Raw genomic sequence first — 22361 nt, forward strand, 5'->3', positions numbered from 1 at the left:
AAAATTATTGAAAAACACATTTTTCTATTATTAAACTTGAACTGTTTTATTCTTATAAATATAGAATTTCGTTATTTTATGTTTGCAAAGAATTATTTTTTTCTTAATCGAATTTTATTTCGATCCTTGATGAGCTAAATATTTGAAATTATATACATTCTGGGTTTTTGATCATCAGTGATATACTTAATATTTTTAGAAGATAATTATTGATCAATCAATTAATTCATGCAAAATTTAATTCTGTATCACTGAGGCAATTTGGAAATAAATTTGGGATATATTTATTTCCTCATCCCGCATTTTTTAGTATAACAAACTGTATATGAAGTAAAAATGAATTAATGATTAAAATTAAATTTATGTATTTATGCACAAATAACAATATGCTTTTTAAAAAACTCCTTTAATTGATTATTACCATAATATATCCAAAAACAAGTTTATCCAGAATATATATCATTACTCAAAGTCTTTTCGCTAATAGGATTTCATAATGATAAACGTTTTATTTAGCTTTGATCACTAATTTAACTGTCGTGATTCGTTTGAGTACCAATGGAAGAATTATAGCAAAGATTTTTCTGTGAAATTCCCAATAATAATTAATAATTTTTTTCATTCTGTGTTAAATAATGGAATTATTTTTGTTGTTTCTCAGAGTGACTTTTATGAAAATTTAGATTATTTACCAGTTTGCTGTCTCTTTCAAAATAAATTTTGCCATATCATATTTGTAAAATACACTATATAGAATATATTATATGCCAAAGTTCAAAGTGATTTGCCTGCAACGATTCAATTTTTTTTTGTCTCCTTTTCCAAAGACTACTGCTGGAGGTACAGTTGAGGAGAAAAATGATTCACCTAGATTTGTTCATCATATATAAAATCTAAAAAGACTGTTTTAAAAGTAACATTGCATATAGAAAGATTCTGCACCTAAGATATTCATAGGGTATTGTCTGAATTTTTAACATTGGGCAAAATTTGAAATTTTGTATGTCAACACTTTTGGGGTTTTATGATATTATGAACAAAAATTGCTCACAGTACACATTTTGGCTAATATACCATGATTACATAACGCCTGTTTCCGTATTTACATGAGTAAGTCTTATCACTGACTCTCCGACCCACCCGAAAGCACACGGATAAAGAAAACTGAATGAGCGGGTCACCGCGATAGCAACATTAGCGGGAACTGTGGTTGAGTCCTAAGGGTCATCACCGACCACGGAACAACCCTTCCCAAAGGAAGTATGTCCCGTCATCGACGGGAGGAGTTAGATCCCTCACCTATTTGTGTACCCACCAGGGTGGCAAGATCCAACCACCATACCGGAAGCATCTCATCCTCTTTTCGAGGGTCTCCCCCGGGATTATTTACATGAATAAGAATTTGATATTTTTGGATGTCAATAATAGCATTATAGTAAGCAACTATGACACTTTAAAAGTGTCTTTAAAGTTACAATCAGTATGTTACAATCGAATGTTACCTGACGCATGACAAAATATTCTCAGCAAATATGTCTGGTGGCAGTTTGGTTTATTTCCGCGAAAAAATATAAAAATCACCGAGAGCTACGTTTCTAAAGAGCATCTGAATTTTAATCGCCATTTTTTTACAATGAACTATAATTCAAAAACTGAATAAACAATATTTTTTTTCTGAATAAACAATAGAAATAAAAATAAATATATCTTTGTTTTTGGTATTTGTTAAAATTATTTAGTATTGACGTCAAATTCTTATTGTCAGATAGAAAACATCATAGATTTTTTAACTTTTCTTGTTTTAAAATTCTGAACCTCTTTATCAATAAATACTGTTTTCATTTTTACCTTTACTTTCTACTCAAAAGTAGACATGGAATTCATAAACCACTTTATTTTTCGAACAAATGCATATTTTATTCACTGATAAATATAGATAAATTTTTCTCATGCTTTAATAATTAAGTGTTCTAAACAAATACTCTACGCAAATGGCAGAACATCATATTAAATGTCGATTAATTTATGCTAAACATATTTTCTTTCTATATTTACAGGAATCTTTATGCTGTTAATCATCCCATATTTTATTGTTGCTGATATAAATATAAATATATAAATGCAGTATAATTGTAGGAATAATTATAAAAGTTTCAATCTAGGTATATATATATATGTAATATCATTTGTTGTGAAGCATGATGTAGTTTGAAGACAATGAAGATATTTTTAATTTCGTGACGTCGTTTTATTTCATTTTGAAGAAGCAAGCATATGTACAAGCGACGAACACACAGAACCACACAGAAAGGAATGAGGAAAAAGCTCTTGGACATTTTATCCCTGGTCTTATATAATCTATAATTTTGATAGGGAAAATATTTCTTAAAGTGCTAATGTATTATTAGATTTCGATAGGGATTTTCATTACACGGTCGGACAAGGTAGGGGAAACACAGGGAGATTTTAAAAAAGAATTTGCTTGATCAGTGGTATGTTATCTCTTCACGCGTAGTGTGGAAAAGTTAGATTTTAGCTGATTCAACAATTTAACAAAGCTTCTCTTGAATTAATTAAGTAGAGACAGTGGAATTGGATCACGAAATAAGAGAATATTTTAGAATGAAGTTACTATGGGCTATATATATATATATATATAATATTTGAAAATTATTTTATAGGATGTCTTTAAATAGTTTAATAACCGTAAATTTAAATTAGAGTCATTTTGATAAAATACAATAGAATGAATTTAATTAGATTAGCGCATAAAAATCTAATTCACTTAATTTTTTAAACTAATTTATTAAATAAAGTAATGAAATTAATAAAAAATTAAAGTTATATAATGTATTAAAATTAATTAGTATTGTAACTTTTCAAAAAAGACAACACATATTTTTAAAAAATTATATTCGTAATTATATCACTTAAACATTTCATACATGGATATGTGAAACTTTATGTGAGAGTAAGTGAATGTAGGAGAAGCATTTTATTAAATGGCACTTTTAGACAATGGCATACGTATAAAAATTTAATTTTGCAAAGATTTTTAATATCAACCACCACAGAAGAATTTATTAAAACAGGCATTTAAAAATGATTTAACACTGCTAATATTATAGCTTTTAAAGTAGATTCACATAATTATATTATAATGTAAATGAATTTCAATTCCACATTTGGTTAGCCACTTTAATGTTTTTGATTGTTCAATAATCTTTTCACCGCATTTAACTTCATTTTTAAGTTAATATTTCAACTAATTATTCAGAATAAAAATAAAATCTGAGAATAAACTTATAATGTCATTCCTACGAAATGAGTGTATTAGTTCCGATTGATGATCATTATTGAATTAACAAGATAATTAGAGAAAGCTCTGATATTACAGAAGCAATAAAATCTCTGAAACGTGCTAATGCCGTAATGAAACTCATTTCCCTTTATTGCTGTCATTAGTTTTTAATCTTCTCCGTATTTATTAATAAGTTGATTTAATTATTTAATTATGTAGGATCATTCGCTGCTGAGTAGCATATGATTAAGCAATCAAAATTTAATCCTTTATAAATTAACTAATGAAGAATAAATAAGGAAATTGTAAACGGAGCTTTAGATCAGTGAAACCAAAAAAAAAAGTTAATTTAAGGTGAGGACACAATAGATAAGAATTTTGCTTAAATCTTCATGAAGGAAATCTTTTCGTAATTGTAATTATAATTATACTTTATTTGTAAATTACAAATCCCTGTATAATCTGTAAATGCCTATCTTTTCTGTGCCTACATAATCTGTAAATGCTTATCTTTTCTGTGCCAACATAGAATATTATAGAAAATAAGTTGTAGAAAATGAGAAAATGAGTTGTTCTCATAGAGTATTATAGAAAATGATTAAATTCCTCTTATATCTAAATTTATTCCAAGCTATTCGTGGGCCATATTAATGGTACTAACTTAGGTATATCGTAGAATTTTGATGAATCACCTTCACAAAAACAAATACAGTAAATAAGTATTTTCTATATAAGCACTTTCCTGTCTGAGAACACGATAACATTAAACTGATGTGAACTAAACGGATGAAATTTGGTAAATTGACTTTACATCGAATTTATAGATATCTATCAGCTTTTGGACGAAATCCATTATTCTTTTTCCACTTCCCGAATATAAGCTGACACAAGGACTGTAAAACGAAGAATGTCTGAATGAATTAATGTCTTTGAGTTCGCAAATATATTGTATTTATATTTATTTTTTAAGAGTCTGCTGAGGAATTGAATTTCTTATACTACATCATTGTTAACTCAAAATGGAAGGTCTCTATTACTAAAAAAACAATCAGTGTGGTCATATGCTTCCTTAATGCAGAGCCATTATTGATGCATTTTTTTTTATATACCCACGTTCATTTTCCTATTTTCTGTGATCAGATCCATATACATTTTATAATTTTCAGTCACCAGATCCAGGTTAAATGAAATCGTTATTATATATTTTGTTTAAAAATTAATTATATACTATTAATTTTTAGATTTGTTTATAGTACAATTAATAGATCTGATTTAATTAATAGATTTAATTTAATAATTTTATGTACTGTAAACTTTTGAACAATAAATTTACTATTATGTAAATCAAAGCAAACGATAGAAACAAATGTGTAGAAAAATTTTTTATCAATAAATTAATCACAAGAAAAAAATTTATAAAACTAAAAAACAAACGCTGATAAATTTTAATCCGAATGAAATTGATGTAGTTATGGGAGTTCATTGAAGTACAATAATAGCAAGTAAAATTTCTTCTTTTACAATACTTCATTGCCAAATAAAACATATGTCGAATTAATGGATGAATTAAAGAAACACATTTCATAAAGCATAATACAACTTTATTGATCATTATTTAAAAATAAAGAATGCTGTATTAAATTTATTTTTATGGCATTGAGATATTACATAATTTTACAATGGTTACTTAATTTATCTTTTAACGCTTAGTACTAATTATGCTAAAACAATAAGAATGTATCACAACATAGAAAAGAAGAAAAAAATATGTGCTTGTTTTTTAAAGCAACATAATAGAAATTTATCTTAAAATCTTGAAAATTAATTCTCTCAAGTACACTCCGATGTTAAGTTAAGTAAGTAGCAAGTTAAATTTCCTCTTTTACAATACTTCATTGCCAAATAAAACATATGTCGAATTAATGGATGAATTAAAGAAACACATTTCATAAAGCATAATACAACTTTATTGATCATTATTTAAAAATAAAGAATGCTGTATTAAATTTATTTTATGGCATTGAGATATTACATAATTTTACAATGGTTACTTAATTTATCTTTTAACGCTTAGTACTAATTATGCTAAAACAATAAGAATGTATCACAACATAGAAAAGAAGAAAAAAATATGTGCTTGTTTTTTAAAACTACATAATAGAAATTTATCTTACAATCTTGAAAATTAATTCTCTCAAGTACACTCCGATGTTAAGTTAAGTAAGTAGCAAGTTAAATTTCCTCTTTTACAATACTTCATTGCCAAATAAAACATATGTCGAATTAATGGATGAATTAAAGAAACACATTTCATAAAGCATAATACAACTTTATTGATCATTATTTAAAAATAAAGAATGCTGTATTAAATTTATTTTTATGGCATTGAGATATTACATAATTTTACAATGGTTACTTAATTTATCTTTTAACGCTTAGTACTAATTATGCTAAAAAAATAAGAATGTATCACAACATAGAAAAGAAGAAAAAAATATGTGCTTGTTTTTTAAAACTACATAATAGAAATTTATCTTACAATCTTGAAAATTAATTCTCTCAAGTACACTCCGATGTTAAGTTAAGTAAGTAGCAAGTTAAATTTCCTCTTTTACAATACTTCATTGCCAAATAAAACATATGTCGAATTAATGGATGAATTAAAGAAACACATTTCATAAAGCATAATACAACTTTATTGATCATTATTTAAAAATAAAGAATGCTGTATTAAATTTATTTTTATGGCATTGAGATATTACATAATTTTACAATGGTTACTTAATTTATCTTTTAACGCTTAGTACTAATTATGCTAAAACAATAAGAATGTATCACACCATAGAAAAGAAGAAAAAATTATGTGCTTGTTTTTTAAAACTACATAATAGAAATTTATCTTACAATCTTGAAAATTAATTCTCTCAAGTACACTCCGATGTTAAGTTAAGTAAGTAGCAAGTTAAATTTCCTCTTTTACAATACTTCATTGCCAAATAAAACATATGTCGAATTAATGGATGAATTAAAGAAACACATTTCATAAAGCATAATACAACTTTATTGATCATTATTTAAAAATAAAGAATGCTGTATTAAATTTATTTTTATGGCATTGAGATATTACATAATTTTACAATGGTTACTTAATTTATCTTTTAACGCTTAGTACTAATTATGCTAAAACAATAAGAATGTATCACAACATAGAAAAGAAGAAAAAAATATGTGCTTGTTTTTTAAAACTACATAATAGAAATTTATCTTACAATCTTGAAAATTAATTCTCTCAAGTACACTCCGATGTTAAGTTAAGTAAGTAGCAAGTTAAATTTCTTCTTTTACAATACTTCATTGCCAAATAAAACATATGTCGAATTAATGGATGAATTAAAGAAACACATTTCATAAAGCATAGTACAACTTTATTGATCATTATTTAAAAATAAAGAATGTTGTATTAAATTTATTTTTATGGCATTGAGATATTACATAATTTTACAGTGGTTATTTAATTTATCTTTTAACGCTTAGTTCTAATTATGCTAAAACAATAAGAATGTATCACACCATAGAAAAGAAGAAAAAAATATGTGCTTGTTTTTTAAAACTACATAATAGAAATTTATCTTACAATCTTGAAAATTAATTCTCTCAAGTACACTCCGATGTTAAGTTAAGTAAGTAGCAAGTTAAATTTCCTCTTTTACAATACTTCATTGCCAAATAAAACATATGTCGAATTAATGGATGAATTAAAGAAACACATTTCATAAAGCATAATACAACTTTATTGATCATTATTTAAAAATAAAGAATGCTGTATTAAATTTATTTTTATGGCATTGAGATATTACATAATTTTACAATGGTTACTTAATTTATCTTTTAACGCTTAGTACTAATTATGCTAAAACAATAAGAATGTATCACAACATAGAAAAGAAGAAAAAAATATGTGCTTGTTTTTTAAAACTACATAATAGAAATTTATCTTACAATCTTGAAAATTAATTCTCTCAAGTACACTCCGATGTTAAGTTAAGTAAGTAGCAAGTAAAATTTCTTCTTTTACAATACTTCATTGCCAAATAAAACATATGTCGAATTAATGGATGAATTAAAGAAACACATTTCATAAAGCATAATACAACTTTATTGATCATTATTTAAAAATAAAGAATGCTGTATTAAATTTATTTTTATGGCATTGAGATATTACATAATTTTACAATGGTTACTTAATTTATCTTTTAACGCTTAGTACTAATTATGCTAAAACAATAAGAATGTATCACAACATAGAAAAGAAGAAAAAAATATGTGCTTGTTTTTTAAAGCTACATAATAGAAATTTATCTTAAAATCTTGAAAATTAATTCTCTCAAGTACACTCCGATGTTAAGTTAAGTAAGTAGCAAGTTAAATTTCTTCTTTTACAATACTTCATTGCCAAATAAAACATATGTCGAATTAATGGATGAATTAAAGAAACACATTTCATAAAGCATAGTACAACTTTATTGATCATTATTTAAAAATAAAGAATGTTGTATTAAATTTATTTTTATGGCATTGAGATATTACATAATTTTACAGTGGTTATTTAATTTATCTTTTAACGCTTAGTTCTAATTATGCTAAAACAATAAGAATGTATCACACCATAGAAAAGAAGAAAAAAATATGTGCTTGTTTTTTAAAACTACATAATAGAAATTTATCTTACAATATTGAAAATTAATTCTCTCAAGTACACTCCGATGTTAAGTTAAGTAAGTAGCAAGTTAAATTTCCTCTTTTACAATACTTCATTGCCAAATAAAACATATGTCGAATTAATGGATGAATTAAAGAAACACATTTCATAAAGCATAATACAACTTTATTGATCATTATTTAAAAATAAAGAATGCTGTATTAAATTTATTTTTATGGCATTGAGATATTACATAATTTTACAATGGTTACTTAATTTATCTTTTAACGCTTAGTACTAATTATGCTAAAACAATAAGAATGTATCACAACATAGAAAAGAAGAAAAAAATATGTGCTTGTTTTTTAAAACTACATAATAGAAATTTATCTTACAATCTTGAAAATTAATTCTCTCAAGTACACTCCGATGTTAAGTTAAGTAAGTAACAAGTTAAATTTCCTCTTTTACAATACTTCATTGATAAATAAAACATATGTCGAATTAATGGATGAATTAAAGAAACACATTTCATAAAGCATAGTACAACTTTATTGATCATTATTTAAAAATAAAGAATGTTGTATTAAATTTATTTTTATGGCATTGAGATATTACATAATTTTACAGTGGTTATTTAATTTATCTTTTAACGCTTAGTTCTAATTATGCTAAAACAATAAGAATGTATCACAACATAGAAAAGAAGAAAAAAATATGTGCTTGTTTTTTAAAGCTACATAATAGAAATTTATCTTAAAATCTTGAAAATTAATTCTCTCAAGTACACTCCGATGATCACGTAAGATAAATTTAAATCACCCCTATTGCATTTAAAATAATCATTAGTGCAGAAGGGAGTACTCTAAGACCTTTATTATCATTTCCCTGATCTCCAAAAGAGCCCATTCTTGGGGGAAATCTTCAGCTGCAGAGGAACCAAAAAAAGAAGAATATCCTTTGCCAATTCCTCAGCTGATTGATCATTAGTAAGCGGATGAATGCACGACACTCAAGCGGATATTATTTCACTTTCAAAAACAGTTTATTTTGTCAAGAACACTCTTGTCCCGTAAAGGAAAGAAAGATGGAGGGATAGAAAAAGGTAAAAATATATCCACCTAGAAATAAAATGCTCTGCTGTTTCCCAGGAACTGCTAGCACAACTGTTCAGGAATTCTCCGAAAACAACTTACACAAAAGAATACCTCTTCTGGAGGAAATCTCTCTCCTTTGTTGCAGTCTTGGATACCTCCTAGAAGAAAAATAACAAAAATGCTACTCCTAAAGAGAGAAATATCAAAAAAAAGAAAAGCATGAAGAAAACTGGGGATAACTCAGAAGGATAAAACTTCAGAATGCAAACAAAAGCGTGAGATCGATATTGCATTTTTTTTCGATTTGCCATTGGTCCTGGTTATGCACCATTCCATTTTTTTCATCTACCCAGCTCTTATCTGTCGTGTGTCACCCGTCTTTGAAGCATCCATCAAACACTAACGCCTTCAACGTCAATCACGGAGGAAAGCCACGCCTATTCTCAGTGCAACTTATCTTTACTTTAAGAAAACTTTGAAAAAAGTCCTTGATAACCTTGAAGAGTAAATATGAACTTTTATTGAATTGTTTTTTCTTGAAATAAAATTAAAACTCATATGACCATTAAATTCTTTTAAGACCAGGTGAATATTGTTACATTCATGTATGCATAAATATGGCGTGAATGAAATGGGCAAAGTGGAAAGAAACATTTATTCTCACTGCAACTCATCTTTACGTTTCAAAATATCCCAAAAATACTTAAAAAAATTTCTCTGTAACCTTGAAGAGTATACATAAACTTTTATTGGATTGATTTTCCTTAAAATAAAACTAAAATTCAGAGGATCGGTAAATTCTTTTTAAATTAAGTAAATTTTAGTATTCATTCATAAATATGAAGTGAATGAAATGGACAAAGTGGAAAGAAACGTCTATCTCAGTACAGATTATCTTCAGTTTTTAAAATATCCAAGGAAGTTAAAAAAAAAATATTCGATAACCTTGAAGAGTAAATATGAACTTTTACCGAATTTTTTCTTGAAATAAAATTAAAACGCAGTACATCATTTTATTTAAGACTAGGTAAATTTTGGTATATTCATGTATACATAAATATGAAACGAATGATGTGTACAAACTACTGTATTTATAATCAATTTCTCATTGTTCTATCATCAAGTAGATCGCATTAAATGTTTTGGTAAATAAACGACAAACGAAATATTGTACACTCAGATATTTCTAAGATTTCCAAATAAAAGTTTCAAAATTGTGCAAAAGTGAAAAAAATACTTGTTAATACTTTCGAAGTAATTAATTTCACTTAGAATTGAAATCATTGGAAATAATTTCTTTAGAAGATAATGAAACATTTATGAAATGATCAGCAACTTTCTTAATTGAAGATGAAATTTATATGCAATTTAAAGAAGTATCTTAATCAACTTTTTCGAAACATGGATAATTTAGCAAGCAATTTTATTAAAATTCAACAAAACTGTTTGTTTGATTTAAATTATTTTTCTCTTCACTTTATATCAAGGGTTACATTCTAAGAAAAACTCTTTAGAAATCCGAATTGAAAATTATTTTTAGTTTCAATTCTCAAAGCATTATAAACTTGTTGGATACTTCTTGTTTTGAAGACAATTTTTTTTTAACTTTCAATCTTGGTCATATTAAATTCATATTACAAGTATGTAAATCACAATATTTTTTAGAAAGATAACATTTCTTTAGCTTTTAATAAGCATGTTTCTATAATTTCATATCACTGAATGTCACTGGAAAATAAGATTTTCATTTTTCTGTTTTTCATAATATAATATCAAATAAAAAATTCTGCGCAATGTATGTTTTATGAAGAAATTTTTAAGAGAACTTAGAGTAATAGAATTATTTGTGCTACTTCTGGTTTTATCTTTTTATTACTTATCAGGCAAAAACATATATATATGCTAATAGCATGTCCGGTTTTTAATTCTAACTGCAATTAGAACTAAAAAACTCATTTTAATCATCTTTGTCAGCTAATTGTATATATTTCAACTAATATTTAGAAAATAATATCATTGTTTTTGTTTATATTTAGCTATTTCTTTGGATAAAACCAATAACTTAATTCTCATTGCAATTGAAATATTTAATTCAATCATACAATTAAAATATTTAATTCAATCATACAATTAAAATATTCTATCCAATATTTAAGCAACGTATTAATTAAATAATTAAATTACAGATATATAACTGATAATATTTTTATATTTTCTTTTATGTAGTATGAAGATTAATCTACCAGCAAAATATTTTCCTAAGTTAAAAAGTGGCACGCAGATTTTACTATTGATATTCTATGATCTTCCGAAACTATTATGTTTTTATTATTCTCTAAATACAGTTATTCTTTTTTCAAATTTAAAATCAAGTGTGCGTTGCTAATTTGAGGTGTGTTTAACTAATAAATGGATGCAGCAATATGCTGCATCATGTAGTGGGGAAAAAAGCATTTTATCGATTCATTGCTGGAATGTTTGGTTACAAAGAAGTTTCGAGATATCTTCTTTTCATTATAAAAAAAAATCACTTTTATGAAATCCAAAAGGAAAAAAAAATAATGGTATCTAATCAATTACTTTATGCCAGCATTATCAAAAGTATTAAACAAATTTAATATATTTTTCCCAAAATATATTATTTGCAAGAAAAAAGAACAATAATACGTTATTTATCATCTGCCCGTTATTGGAAATAGGACTTCTTACTCAAGCAACTTCATATAACAAGTCAAACAGAAACTTCTTATAACCAACCAATTATATGCAAGTTCATATTTATATAATAAAAATCAAAAAGGAAAAAAAAATCAGTCAATGTAAACTATCAATTATTTTATGCATTGCCAAACTTAGTTTCAAAATTTATTTTTCTCGAAATCTATAATTTGCGAGAAAAAAAGAATAATAATACCTTATTATCGTCTGCCCATTATTGGAAATTCAAGAGGACTTTCTACTAGAGCAATTTTATATACCCAACCAATCATGTGAAAATTGAAATTTATAAAATAAAATTTCAAAAGGAAAGAAAATTAGTCAATGTAAAAAAATCAATTATTTCATGCTTTTCCACATGCATTTTAAAAATTTAATATATTTTGCTCGATATATATATATTATTTGCAAGCAAAAAAGAACAATAATACTTTATTTATCGTCTGCCCGTTATTGGAAATACAATATGACTTTTTACTCAAGCAACTTCATGTAACAAGCCAAATAGCAACTTCCTATAATCAACCAATTATATGCAAGTTCATATTTATAAAATAAAAAATTAAAAGTGGAAAAAATAGCCAATGTAAGCAATCAATTACTTTATGCTTTGTCAAATATAGTTTAAAAATTTAATATATTTTACTCGAAATCTATTACTTGAAAAAAGAAAAGAAAAATAATACATTATTTATCGTCTGTCCATTATTGGAAATACAAGAGGACTTCTTACTCAAGCAATTTCAGTAACAAACCGACCTCCAAATGCAAAACATTAAATAAAATAAATTGATTATCGATCATTCCCTAAAGTATCTTTCCCAGTGAAACATAAAAATCTTTCTTAGCATTTCAAAAGAAATAAAAACTTTCATCTTGAATAATATTAAGTACAATTCCAAGAGCATAACGCAACGAAAGTCTCAAGATATACAGTGCCTGTCACTATTTTAAGCTCTTTAAAGTGCATTGCACCCTAAAGTAGAGAATTATGCATCTTTATTGCGAATCATCAAAGCGAAAGAGTAGGTAGTTGGTTCATTTTGAAACACATTATAAGAGAAGGGCGAAACCCATAAAAGCGCCCAGATAAATTATTCGGCTTCCTTTACTTCCTCTCTTGAATTCGAATCTAAATTTTCCAAAGTTGTGTTTAAAGTTTTCCTGATGCGTTAATTGCCACATTTGAATGACTCTTTATAACAGGAAGTTTGAAGTCGCATTATTCGATCAATGAGTTATTCCTTGTGAAAGATCACTTCGAATAAAAGCGTAAAGACGAATCTGTTGCGTATTACTAATCATTTGGCTTAAATTTTGATTGGTTAAAATGTATAAGAAGAATTATTCATGATTCATTAAAAAAAAAAAAGAAATATATCTGATCCCTTCATATCTTTGAATAAATAGCAAAGTTTTCATTTTGGAATAGTAGAATACAATCCTTCTAATAAACTAGACAAAAACATTTATATCACACGAGCATTCGATTTTTATGAAATTACTTAACTGTGAAATATTTGTATCTGGCAGTTGATAGCTATTAATTTATTATACTTGAAATACATCTGCTTAAAATATTGGGATTTTATCTTCTTGTATAATTTTCGTTGTTGTTTTCATGACATTAAATAAAATATTATATGGATTTTATGCAGCATTAAATAATCAAGCAGCAATAACTAAATTAAAAAAATAGAAATAAATAATTCCAATAATACAATTAATTGAATGATGTACCGGCGTCCTGGCTTAGGGGTAGCGCGTCTTCCCAGTGATCTGGACGTCCCGGGTTCGAATCCCGGTTCAGGCATGGTTGTTCTTTATCTGTGAGGTGTGTGAATGTGACTCCCTGTTAAAAGGAGTTGTGCTAGCGAATGTGTGAGTTTCAACTTCATATGAGCTGGAAGTCAGACTTCTGCCCTCGGGTACTTAGGGGTCTTTATACTCAGAAGCTATTGCACCCCCATTCCGTGGTAACGCTGACACGACACCATCAATTGAATGATTTAAAGTAAATAATTTTACGTTCTCTACGTCGTAACATCTGATTCTAAAAAATTGGGAAATATATTACATTTATGAGTCGTACAACTCAGGCTTAGCAAAATATTTTGGCAAACTGGTAATTTAAGTACAAAAGAATAAATTTTCTACCCGCAAAACTTTAAAAAAATATTGAGATTAGAGCATCAATATTTTTGGCTATCGTAAATAAATCGTTGATTAGTTTAAAAATACAACATTATTAAAGTTACGTCAAAAAAATGGTGTCGATTGATTGAATGATATTTTAGAATAATCTCGTTTTCTTCTTGTAGAAGACTTAATATACAATATAAAAGCTCAGACATTTTAGAAGTTAAGAAATTTTAGATTGGTAATTTTCAGATTCAGTTTATTCAATTAAATTATTCAAAATACATAACGTACAAAAAATATCAAAATTAAAAATTCATCATTGATTACTTAAACAAAGAAATCTGTTTTGTTAATTCTCTTCTTGAAGCATAAACGTCATGGCACATGTTTAGAATAAGACTAAAATTCATATTTTTTAAGATTACAAAAACTCTGCTATTTTAAAACGGGATAAGTTTGAAAATTCAGAATACAATTTTAATGTTATCGGGTAAAAGCTGCGATTGTACTATATTGCAATGAGTATGATTATTTGACATATCGCACGAAAAAAATACGATTCCGTTTTATTTTTCGAAATGTTTATCAACTTTCGAGAGCCGTTTACATATAATATTGTCACGTACTTTGGTATGGAACTCAATGACACATACAAGAAGTAGAGCTGAACCAATTTATTAACTCAACTCAGAACAGAGTGACTGACAGATCTTCTGCTTTTATACTAGTAGGAAAGTTCCAGAATACTTTTCTGGAGACAGTATGAAAAGTCCAGAACACTTGTCTGGTAAACTAAAGAAATGTCCAGAATATTTTGGAACATGAAATAAAGGAAAACAGAAAATCGAGGAATTAAATTTTTACACGGACTATGAATCGCATTATCTCTAGCAGGTTTCGAACTTACTATCGCTTGACAGACCAGTGCTATGACCATTCGGCCATGGGGAGTCAACTGCCGCTTTTCAAATATATACGTGAAGCCGAATCAGCACTTGGCGCAATATTACGTAACGATCCCAACAGTAAAAAATTGATAATTAATAAAAAGATGTGATAAAAAATAATCCATCCCACATTTTGTAACCTTTATACAATTGAATTCGGCCGTTTTGTAACTTATCACTTGACTATATCACTATAAAACTTGAAATATATATATATATATATATATATATATATATATATATATATATATATATATATATATATATATATATATATATATATATTTAGTAATTAATAAAATTTTCCCAAATGAGTATATGTTTGATTAATGGAGAAATCGGAATGCTACCAAATTAATGGTGAAATAAGAATGACCGATTTTAACCTTTAGAGTTTTTTTATTCTGTTTTTCGCACATACTTACCTTACAACACAGCACTGATAGTTGTAGACTTGTAACCTACAATAATCTGTCGGCAATTCTTCTGCGGTCATTAGCATTCGTGAGAGAGTCAAGAAAAAATTTTCATGAACAAAAAAGAAATTCAAAAATGTCAAACTGAAGAGATTTTAAATAGAAAATAAAAACAAACTGATTTGTGAATGATACGAACTTTTATGAGCAGCTGACTTTGAGAATGATTGATATTTGTTTACAAAACCTTTTCTGTGTGCTACATAGTTGGTTATGGTGCACTGAATATATGCAAATGTCACTATTCATTATTTTAAGAAGATAGAATTGAAAACAATATAATGTTCAAAAAGAGCAGAATTCCATAAATTACAGTTACCATAATAATTCTGAAAAAATATGAATTATTATTATGGACAGTTAAATATATAGTTAAATATTGGACATAATATTAAATATTTCTAAAAATCTGTATATTTCATAAGAGTGTGATAAATATAATTCGTTTGATGAAAACATAATCCTTAATTCAATATTTTTTCAGGTATAGAAAAAGGATATCTTATTCCATATCATAGGATTTCGTAAAATTCCATCTGGGGCGGTAAAAAATCTTTAAATTATATCCAAGTTAATTTACATTCAGTATCAAATATTCATATATTTTGCTTGGTTCCTAAAACGACCTTAATCTCTGCTTAGATAATATTTGTTACATATGTAAAACATATTCATTTTTATTTGTTCACGATTTTAAATGGTTTTCATTATGCATGCATTTTAAAGAATTCTAATACAGTTAATGAATAAAACACTTTATAATACTAAATGAGAAAGTGAAATTGTTCACTAACAGAGTTTTAACATTTTATTAAATTTTAATGGAAGTGATTTAATCAATTTATAAACCAAAAATATTTAAAATCTCCAAATTTTTTTATATTAAAAATTAGCAAAACCTATATGGTTGTCTATTGCTACGACGTTCGGAATTCTATAAATCGAACTCCTTTTATTATCTTGTATATTATTATCTTTTTCTATTATGTAAAGTATTTAAGTAGATTCAGGAAAAGTAAATAAATTATGTAATAAAATAAAATCATTTACTTCTGCTAATTTAGAATTAACATCTAAAAGTGTTTTTTAAAGTTCTCTAATTTTTTATACATTTTAATTCAATTTGTAGTTTGTTAATTAAATTATCCTTCGAAATACAATTTGACTCTCTATAATTCTGGAACCAATCATTGATTTACCAATAAATAATGGATTTTCATCATTTCATGTCATGTTTCATCACTATTTCTATGCGACCTACATATTATCTAATCATAGATTGTGATCATTAAAGGAACCAAACAAGAAGCACAAATGCTTGATATTGAATGTAAATTAAATAAATATAATTTTAAAAAATTTGCATTTCCAAATCGAATTTTGCGAAACCCTATGGCATGGAATAAAATATCATTTATCTATTATTGAACAATTCTGATAATAAATATAGTATTGAAATGGATTATGTTTCAATAACGGAAGAGTTCAATATAATTACATTTATTTCATTCTTATGAAATGTAAAAATCTTTAAGAATATTTAAAATAATGTTCAATTACTATTTCTCTCTCTTGGAATAAACTTATCGTTGAAAATTTGTCATTAGATATTTATTCTTAAGGAAGATTCAGGAAGACCAACATCTTCCATTCTGCAAGATGAGAATGAACCGATAAAACAATGAGAAAACAAATATGAAGGATAGTCAGATGAATCAATCTTTCCCGTGCTATAAATCATAATGAGACCTGAAGCCAACAATAACTGGATGTAACTAAAGACTGATTCTTGACTCTTAGAAGATATTTCCCTTTGTTTTCTGTCCACTTGATCTGTTTCGCTAATCTTCAACAAATCCTAATCATTTCATCCGTCATTTTATTTTTGTTCTCCTTTCTACTTAGAACAATGACGAACTTTCTTTCGTTGTGAGTATTCATTACATTTATCTATTTGATTCTTTGTTGCTGGCCATGATCGTTCCTTTATTTTCTTTTACTTAAGATCTTGGATCATGTATCTTCTTCTTTGAGAAATTCCTCTTCCATTTTCTTTTGTTTTTAAACTAGTAGAATGTTTTAATTAATTCGATGTTAAATATTCATTTAGTTTTTGAAAACTATTGTAAAACGTTACTCTCGCATTTTTATACTCACAAACTCATTTTTATACTGATTAAGAGGGGGAATACTTTAACCTTCTACATAAATCAGGTAAATGCATTCTTATGAAGTAAAAGAAAAGTTACTACTTTAAAAATATTGAGAAAGTAATTAGTTTATTCATTTATAATATCTTAAGTTAGAATTTTTAATTAAGAAAACTTATCTAAATACTTAGTAGTTTGAAAATTATTTTTTTTTTAAATTTGCTATTTATAAAGAAGTTTCTAAAAATTTCTAACATGATGAGAAGTATCCGTTATAATATTAATTTTTAATATTCCATCGGCCGTTTCAAACTGCTTTCTTTAAAAGTCGATAGATAATTAATTAAAAGGAATGTTGAAGACAAAAAGATATTATTAATCACATTAAGAAAAAGAAATAGTTAAAATTCTGAAATTTAATCATCGAGAATATATTTATCAAAATTTTGCCTTATAATTTTTGAAATACCTATATCGAGAATTAATTACTAATTATTCAAAAATGTAAAAAGTTTAAACTTAATTGTATTAGAAAGTTTAATAGATCTTTCATCTTAATATATTTAAGAAAAATACAAATTTATTTTTACTTAAGGTATTGATTAAATTTTAATGAATGTGGAACTTGATGAAATTAATATGCAGATCGCCCACTCATATCGGAACCCAATAGTTAATTTTTAAAATGTCAAATATAGGTATTTCGTTCCAGAAAGTAAAATACCTTATAACTATCCATATAATTATAATTTCTAATGAATAATTATATGTTGATTTGTTTCAAAAATTTAATGCGTTGTGGCAAATTCTATCAAATCTAAATTTGCGAACATTTTTCAGGTTCTATTAATAATAATAATTACAATATTTTGACATTATAACATTCAAACAAAAATGATCCACTTTTCGTACAAAAATCCACCGATTTATGTAACTTTTAATTTCATAATTTTAGACCATCACAAAACATTCAAAAATAAACATATTTATCGACTCAATTTTCTTCAGGTGGTTCAGTTTCGTTAGGTTTACACTTTTTGAAGCAGCATGAAAGAAAATCATAATGCTGAACCATGGTCAGATGACTTCAGATTGCTTACCTATTTTTAATCTACTGGATGATGATGATACTTGAGATAACATTTCTCTCTAAACTTCCTTCCCCCATTTGGTAGAATCATAATCGAACCTGAAGCCATCTGCTCGACCATAAGATCTTTTTAAGCTGGATCTTTTAAAAAGTGTAAACCTAACTAAACTGAACAGCCTTAAGAAAATCGAGTCGATATATATGTTTATTTTTTGAATATGTTGTGATGGTCTAAAATTATAAAATGAAAAGTTACATAACTCAGTGTTTTTTATTTTTTTGAACGAAGAGTGGAACATTTTTATTTTGAATATTTGTAATTATTATGATTACAAATGTTTTGATACGATTCAAAATTTGAAATTATTATGATTAATAAAACCTGAAAAATGTTCGCAGATTTAGATTTCATAGAATTTGTCACAACGCATTAAATTTTTGAAACAATTCAACGTATAATTATTCATTAGAAATTATAATTATATGGATAGTTGTAAAGTATTTTACTTTCTGGAAGTAAATATCAATATTTAATATGAGGGTCCATGGAGCGAACAACCCGATCGAGTTGGTCCCACAGAATCTCGATTGAGTTAATGTCCGGGGAATTTGCTTGCCAATGCAGTACGGTAAACTCATCCTGGTGCTCTTCGAACAAAACCTGCGAACAACAATGCGAGCTTTCTGACACGTTGCTCTGTCCTGCTGAGGGAAAACAATTCGCATATAGGACTAAACATGGTCCGCAAGGATAGATGCATACTCGTGTTGATCCATAGTGCCTTGATCCGTGCGTTGATTCATGCCTCATCGTGCCAATGATGAGTGCACATAGAGAATATCACTAAAACATTCCCCCGACCATAATGTCCCCTCCTCCAGCTTGGACCCTTCCAGCAATTGATGGAGGGTGTTTGCTTTCAGACGTTTCAAAACGTATACGTCAACGTCCATCTGTCTGATGGTGCATAAAACATGATTCATCGGAAAAAGCCACCTGTCTCCACTCAGTGGAAATACAGTTGCGGATAGATATTTCATCTACTAATAATTCATAAAAAATATTAATTTTCAGAAGATAAATTTAACATACCATTTAAAATCAGTGGTAATGATAATCGATATCATAGTGATAATTTTTTAAATCAAAAATTAATTCGAAAAATGAATAAAAGTCTTTATTATTGAGAGGCTAATCACACAACTTCAAATGAAAATAGTAAAAAAAAACAGCACACTTAAGTAGAAAGAGAAAGAAAAATCGTAAGTTCTTCCAAAGATATATTATATCATGTTGTAACACAGTTGTAATTTGTTGTAGGAGGCAAAAAAATGGAGGGTACTTCAAAAGAAAAGAAATCATGTCCGAATCCGACCCTTATAACTGGGAAACGGGGCTGGCGAGACACAATTCTGGAAAACCTAATCACCTGTTCGAACTTTTATTGCGATTGCGAAAGCCATAAAAACAGGAATAACTATTTTCATTCCAACGTAGCCCATTTTATCCTTTGGATAGTGTAGCACTAACCTTTAGGTGGTTTTAATGACATCCATAACTCTCTCTCCATGACTATACACCCTTCCCTCCCCAGGATTGACTTTGCGTCTCCTTTAACACCACATACTAGCCTTCGGGGCAACGGATTTGGAGTTAAAGTGATAGCGAAAATTAAAAAGTATATCTTGTTTGCTTTTGGACCTTGTTCTTCTGAAAGGAAGTAGTAAAAGAGACCGAAGCCTTTTCCTGTAAATGTGAGGCGTTATTAGTAATTCGTTTTTGTTATTTGTTTCACCCTGGTAAAGCACTCAATCTCCTCTTTTTCCAAGTGGAAAATCCCATTAAGAAGGATTGTGTTTTATCATTCGAGGATAAATAATATTTAATTGTTTTCTTTCTAAATGCCATATCGTTGATTTTTATGTTAGAGGAGGTTTTAGAAAGATAATCATTGTTTTGCTGCATTTTTTTTCTTAAATTTAAAAGCTGGTGATATTGAGATAAAATACGTCTTTTTTCATGTTGTCTTTTTTTTCATGTTATTAATAAATCCATTAATTAATAATTTCTGTTTTTTATGAAAAAATCATGATTTTGCTAAAATAAACAATATAAAAACAAATTCGAGGAAAATAAAAGATAATTCTTTTTTCTAACGTTATAGAAAGTCTAATTTGCTTAGCATCAGCAAAGTTGACGTCTAATCTGCAATATTTTTAGATTTCATAAGTTTCACTGCATATTGCATCAGTGTTATTTAGAAAGAAAAGGAAAAATAAAAATGGTGATTACTCTATTTTTATCAAACACTATTGAACCCAGTAATCATTTAAGTGATTAAAAAGTTTATTCGAAATTTGCATATGTTGTAGACAAATCTGAAATACCATCCTTGTAAATTCTTTTCACATCAATTCACCAAAATAATTTGGTTTTTCAGTATGCATAGTTTTGTTTTACAAAAAAATTTACTTGGTATCATTACGTGAGCTATCTAATTACATTCCTGTGGATTTGACTAGATGTATGTGGGTGAAGATAACATCTAGACCACTATTTCTTTTACCGAATTCTATGTTATATCAGAGAAAGGACAATTGTCCTTTAAAGCAAGATTTAAAGTGAAACGTAATCTCATATTTGGAGCAAGAGGCTTTTGAACCTCGATTAATCCAGATTGTAAATCTCAGGTATTATCACATTTACGAAATGAAAAAATAATTTATTAAAAGAAATTTTAGATATTGTATACTCATAATCTGGATTTTACAAAAACTCTTAAAGCAATATGTTCTTATACCTTTCAAATATCTACAAACACTTTTAAAGTGATAAGATTATTTTATATATTTAGCAATTACAAAAGAATAAAATGGCCTCGGACGGTGCGTGATTATATTATCACATTAGCATGATATTGTATGATATTAAATAATGATGGTATATGATATTAAACGCAATTCAAAATATTGTATAATATTGATGAACAATGAATAATATAATTCAATATATCACATTATTGTATAATATTGTTAAAAATTATTAATATAGAATATCACACAATATTCTGAAATAGGTTGTGTTATATAGGTGAAAAATATATTTCCGCTTATTAATTTAAATCACAGGGAGATTTTAGACCCATCAAAGAAGGAATGATATTGAAAAATATTAATCATTCTAGGTATGATATTGAAATTAGGAATTTATTAATTTAAATCACATCGAGATTTCTGTTCCTAGAAGAGATAAAAAGTTTGATAATTAGGGAGCAGCAATACATTGAAAGTTATGAACAACACACTGTGATATCAAAATAATACCCGAGTTTATTTTAAAAGATATATTTATGATTATTAATTTAAATCGCAGCAAGTTTCAAAATTTTAATGGAAAAATAATTATCACCATAATGCCTCATTGCATAGAAGTCTGATATATTGTATTGCAATTGCACTGAACTATTTGCATTATCTTATTTAAAAACTATTCAAAATTCGTTTATAGATGAATGAATGACAATAAATTTCGGACATATTGCTGAATTCCCATATATATAATTTGGAAAGAAGAGAAAATAATCTACATTCCACAAAAATGCCTGAGGCTTTCATCTACCTGTAAGAGCCATAATCGTCTTCATCTTTAAAAGTTTCAGTAAAACGATATTCATTATTTTCACGTTAAACCTGACATGTTTGTGTTTCTTCTGCTTTTTTAATAATAGAGTACATTTTTAT

The sequence above is a fragment of the Argiope bruennichi genome, chromosome 4 (assembly GCF_947563725.1).
Source record: "Argiope bruennichi chromosome 4, qqArgBrue1.1, whole genome shotgun sequence".
NCBI lineage: Eukaryota > Metazoa > Arthropoda > Arachnida > Araneae > Araneidae > Argiope > Argiope bruennichi.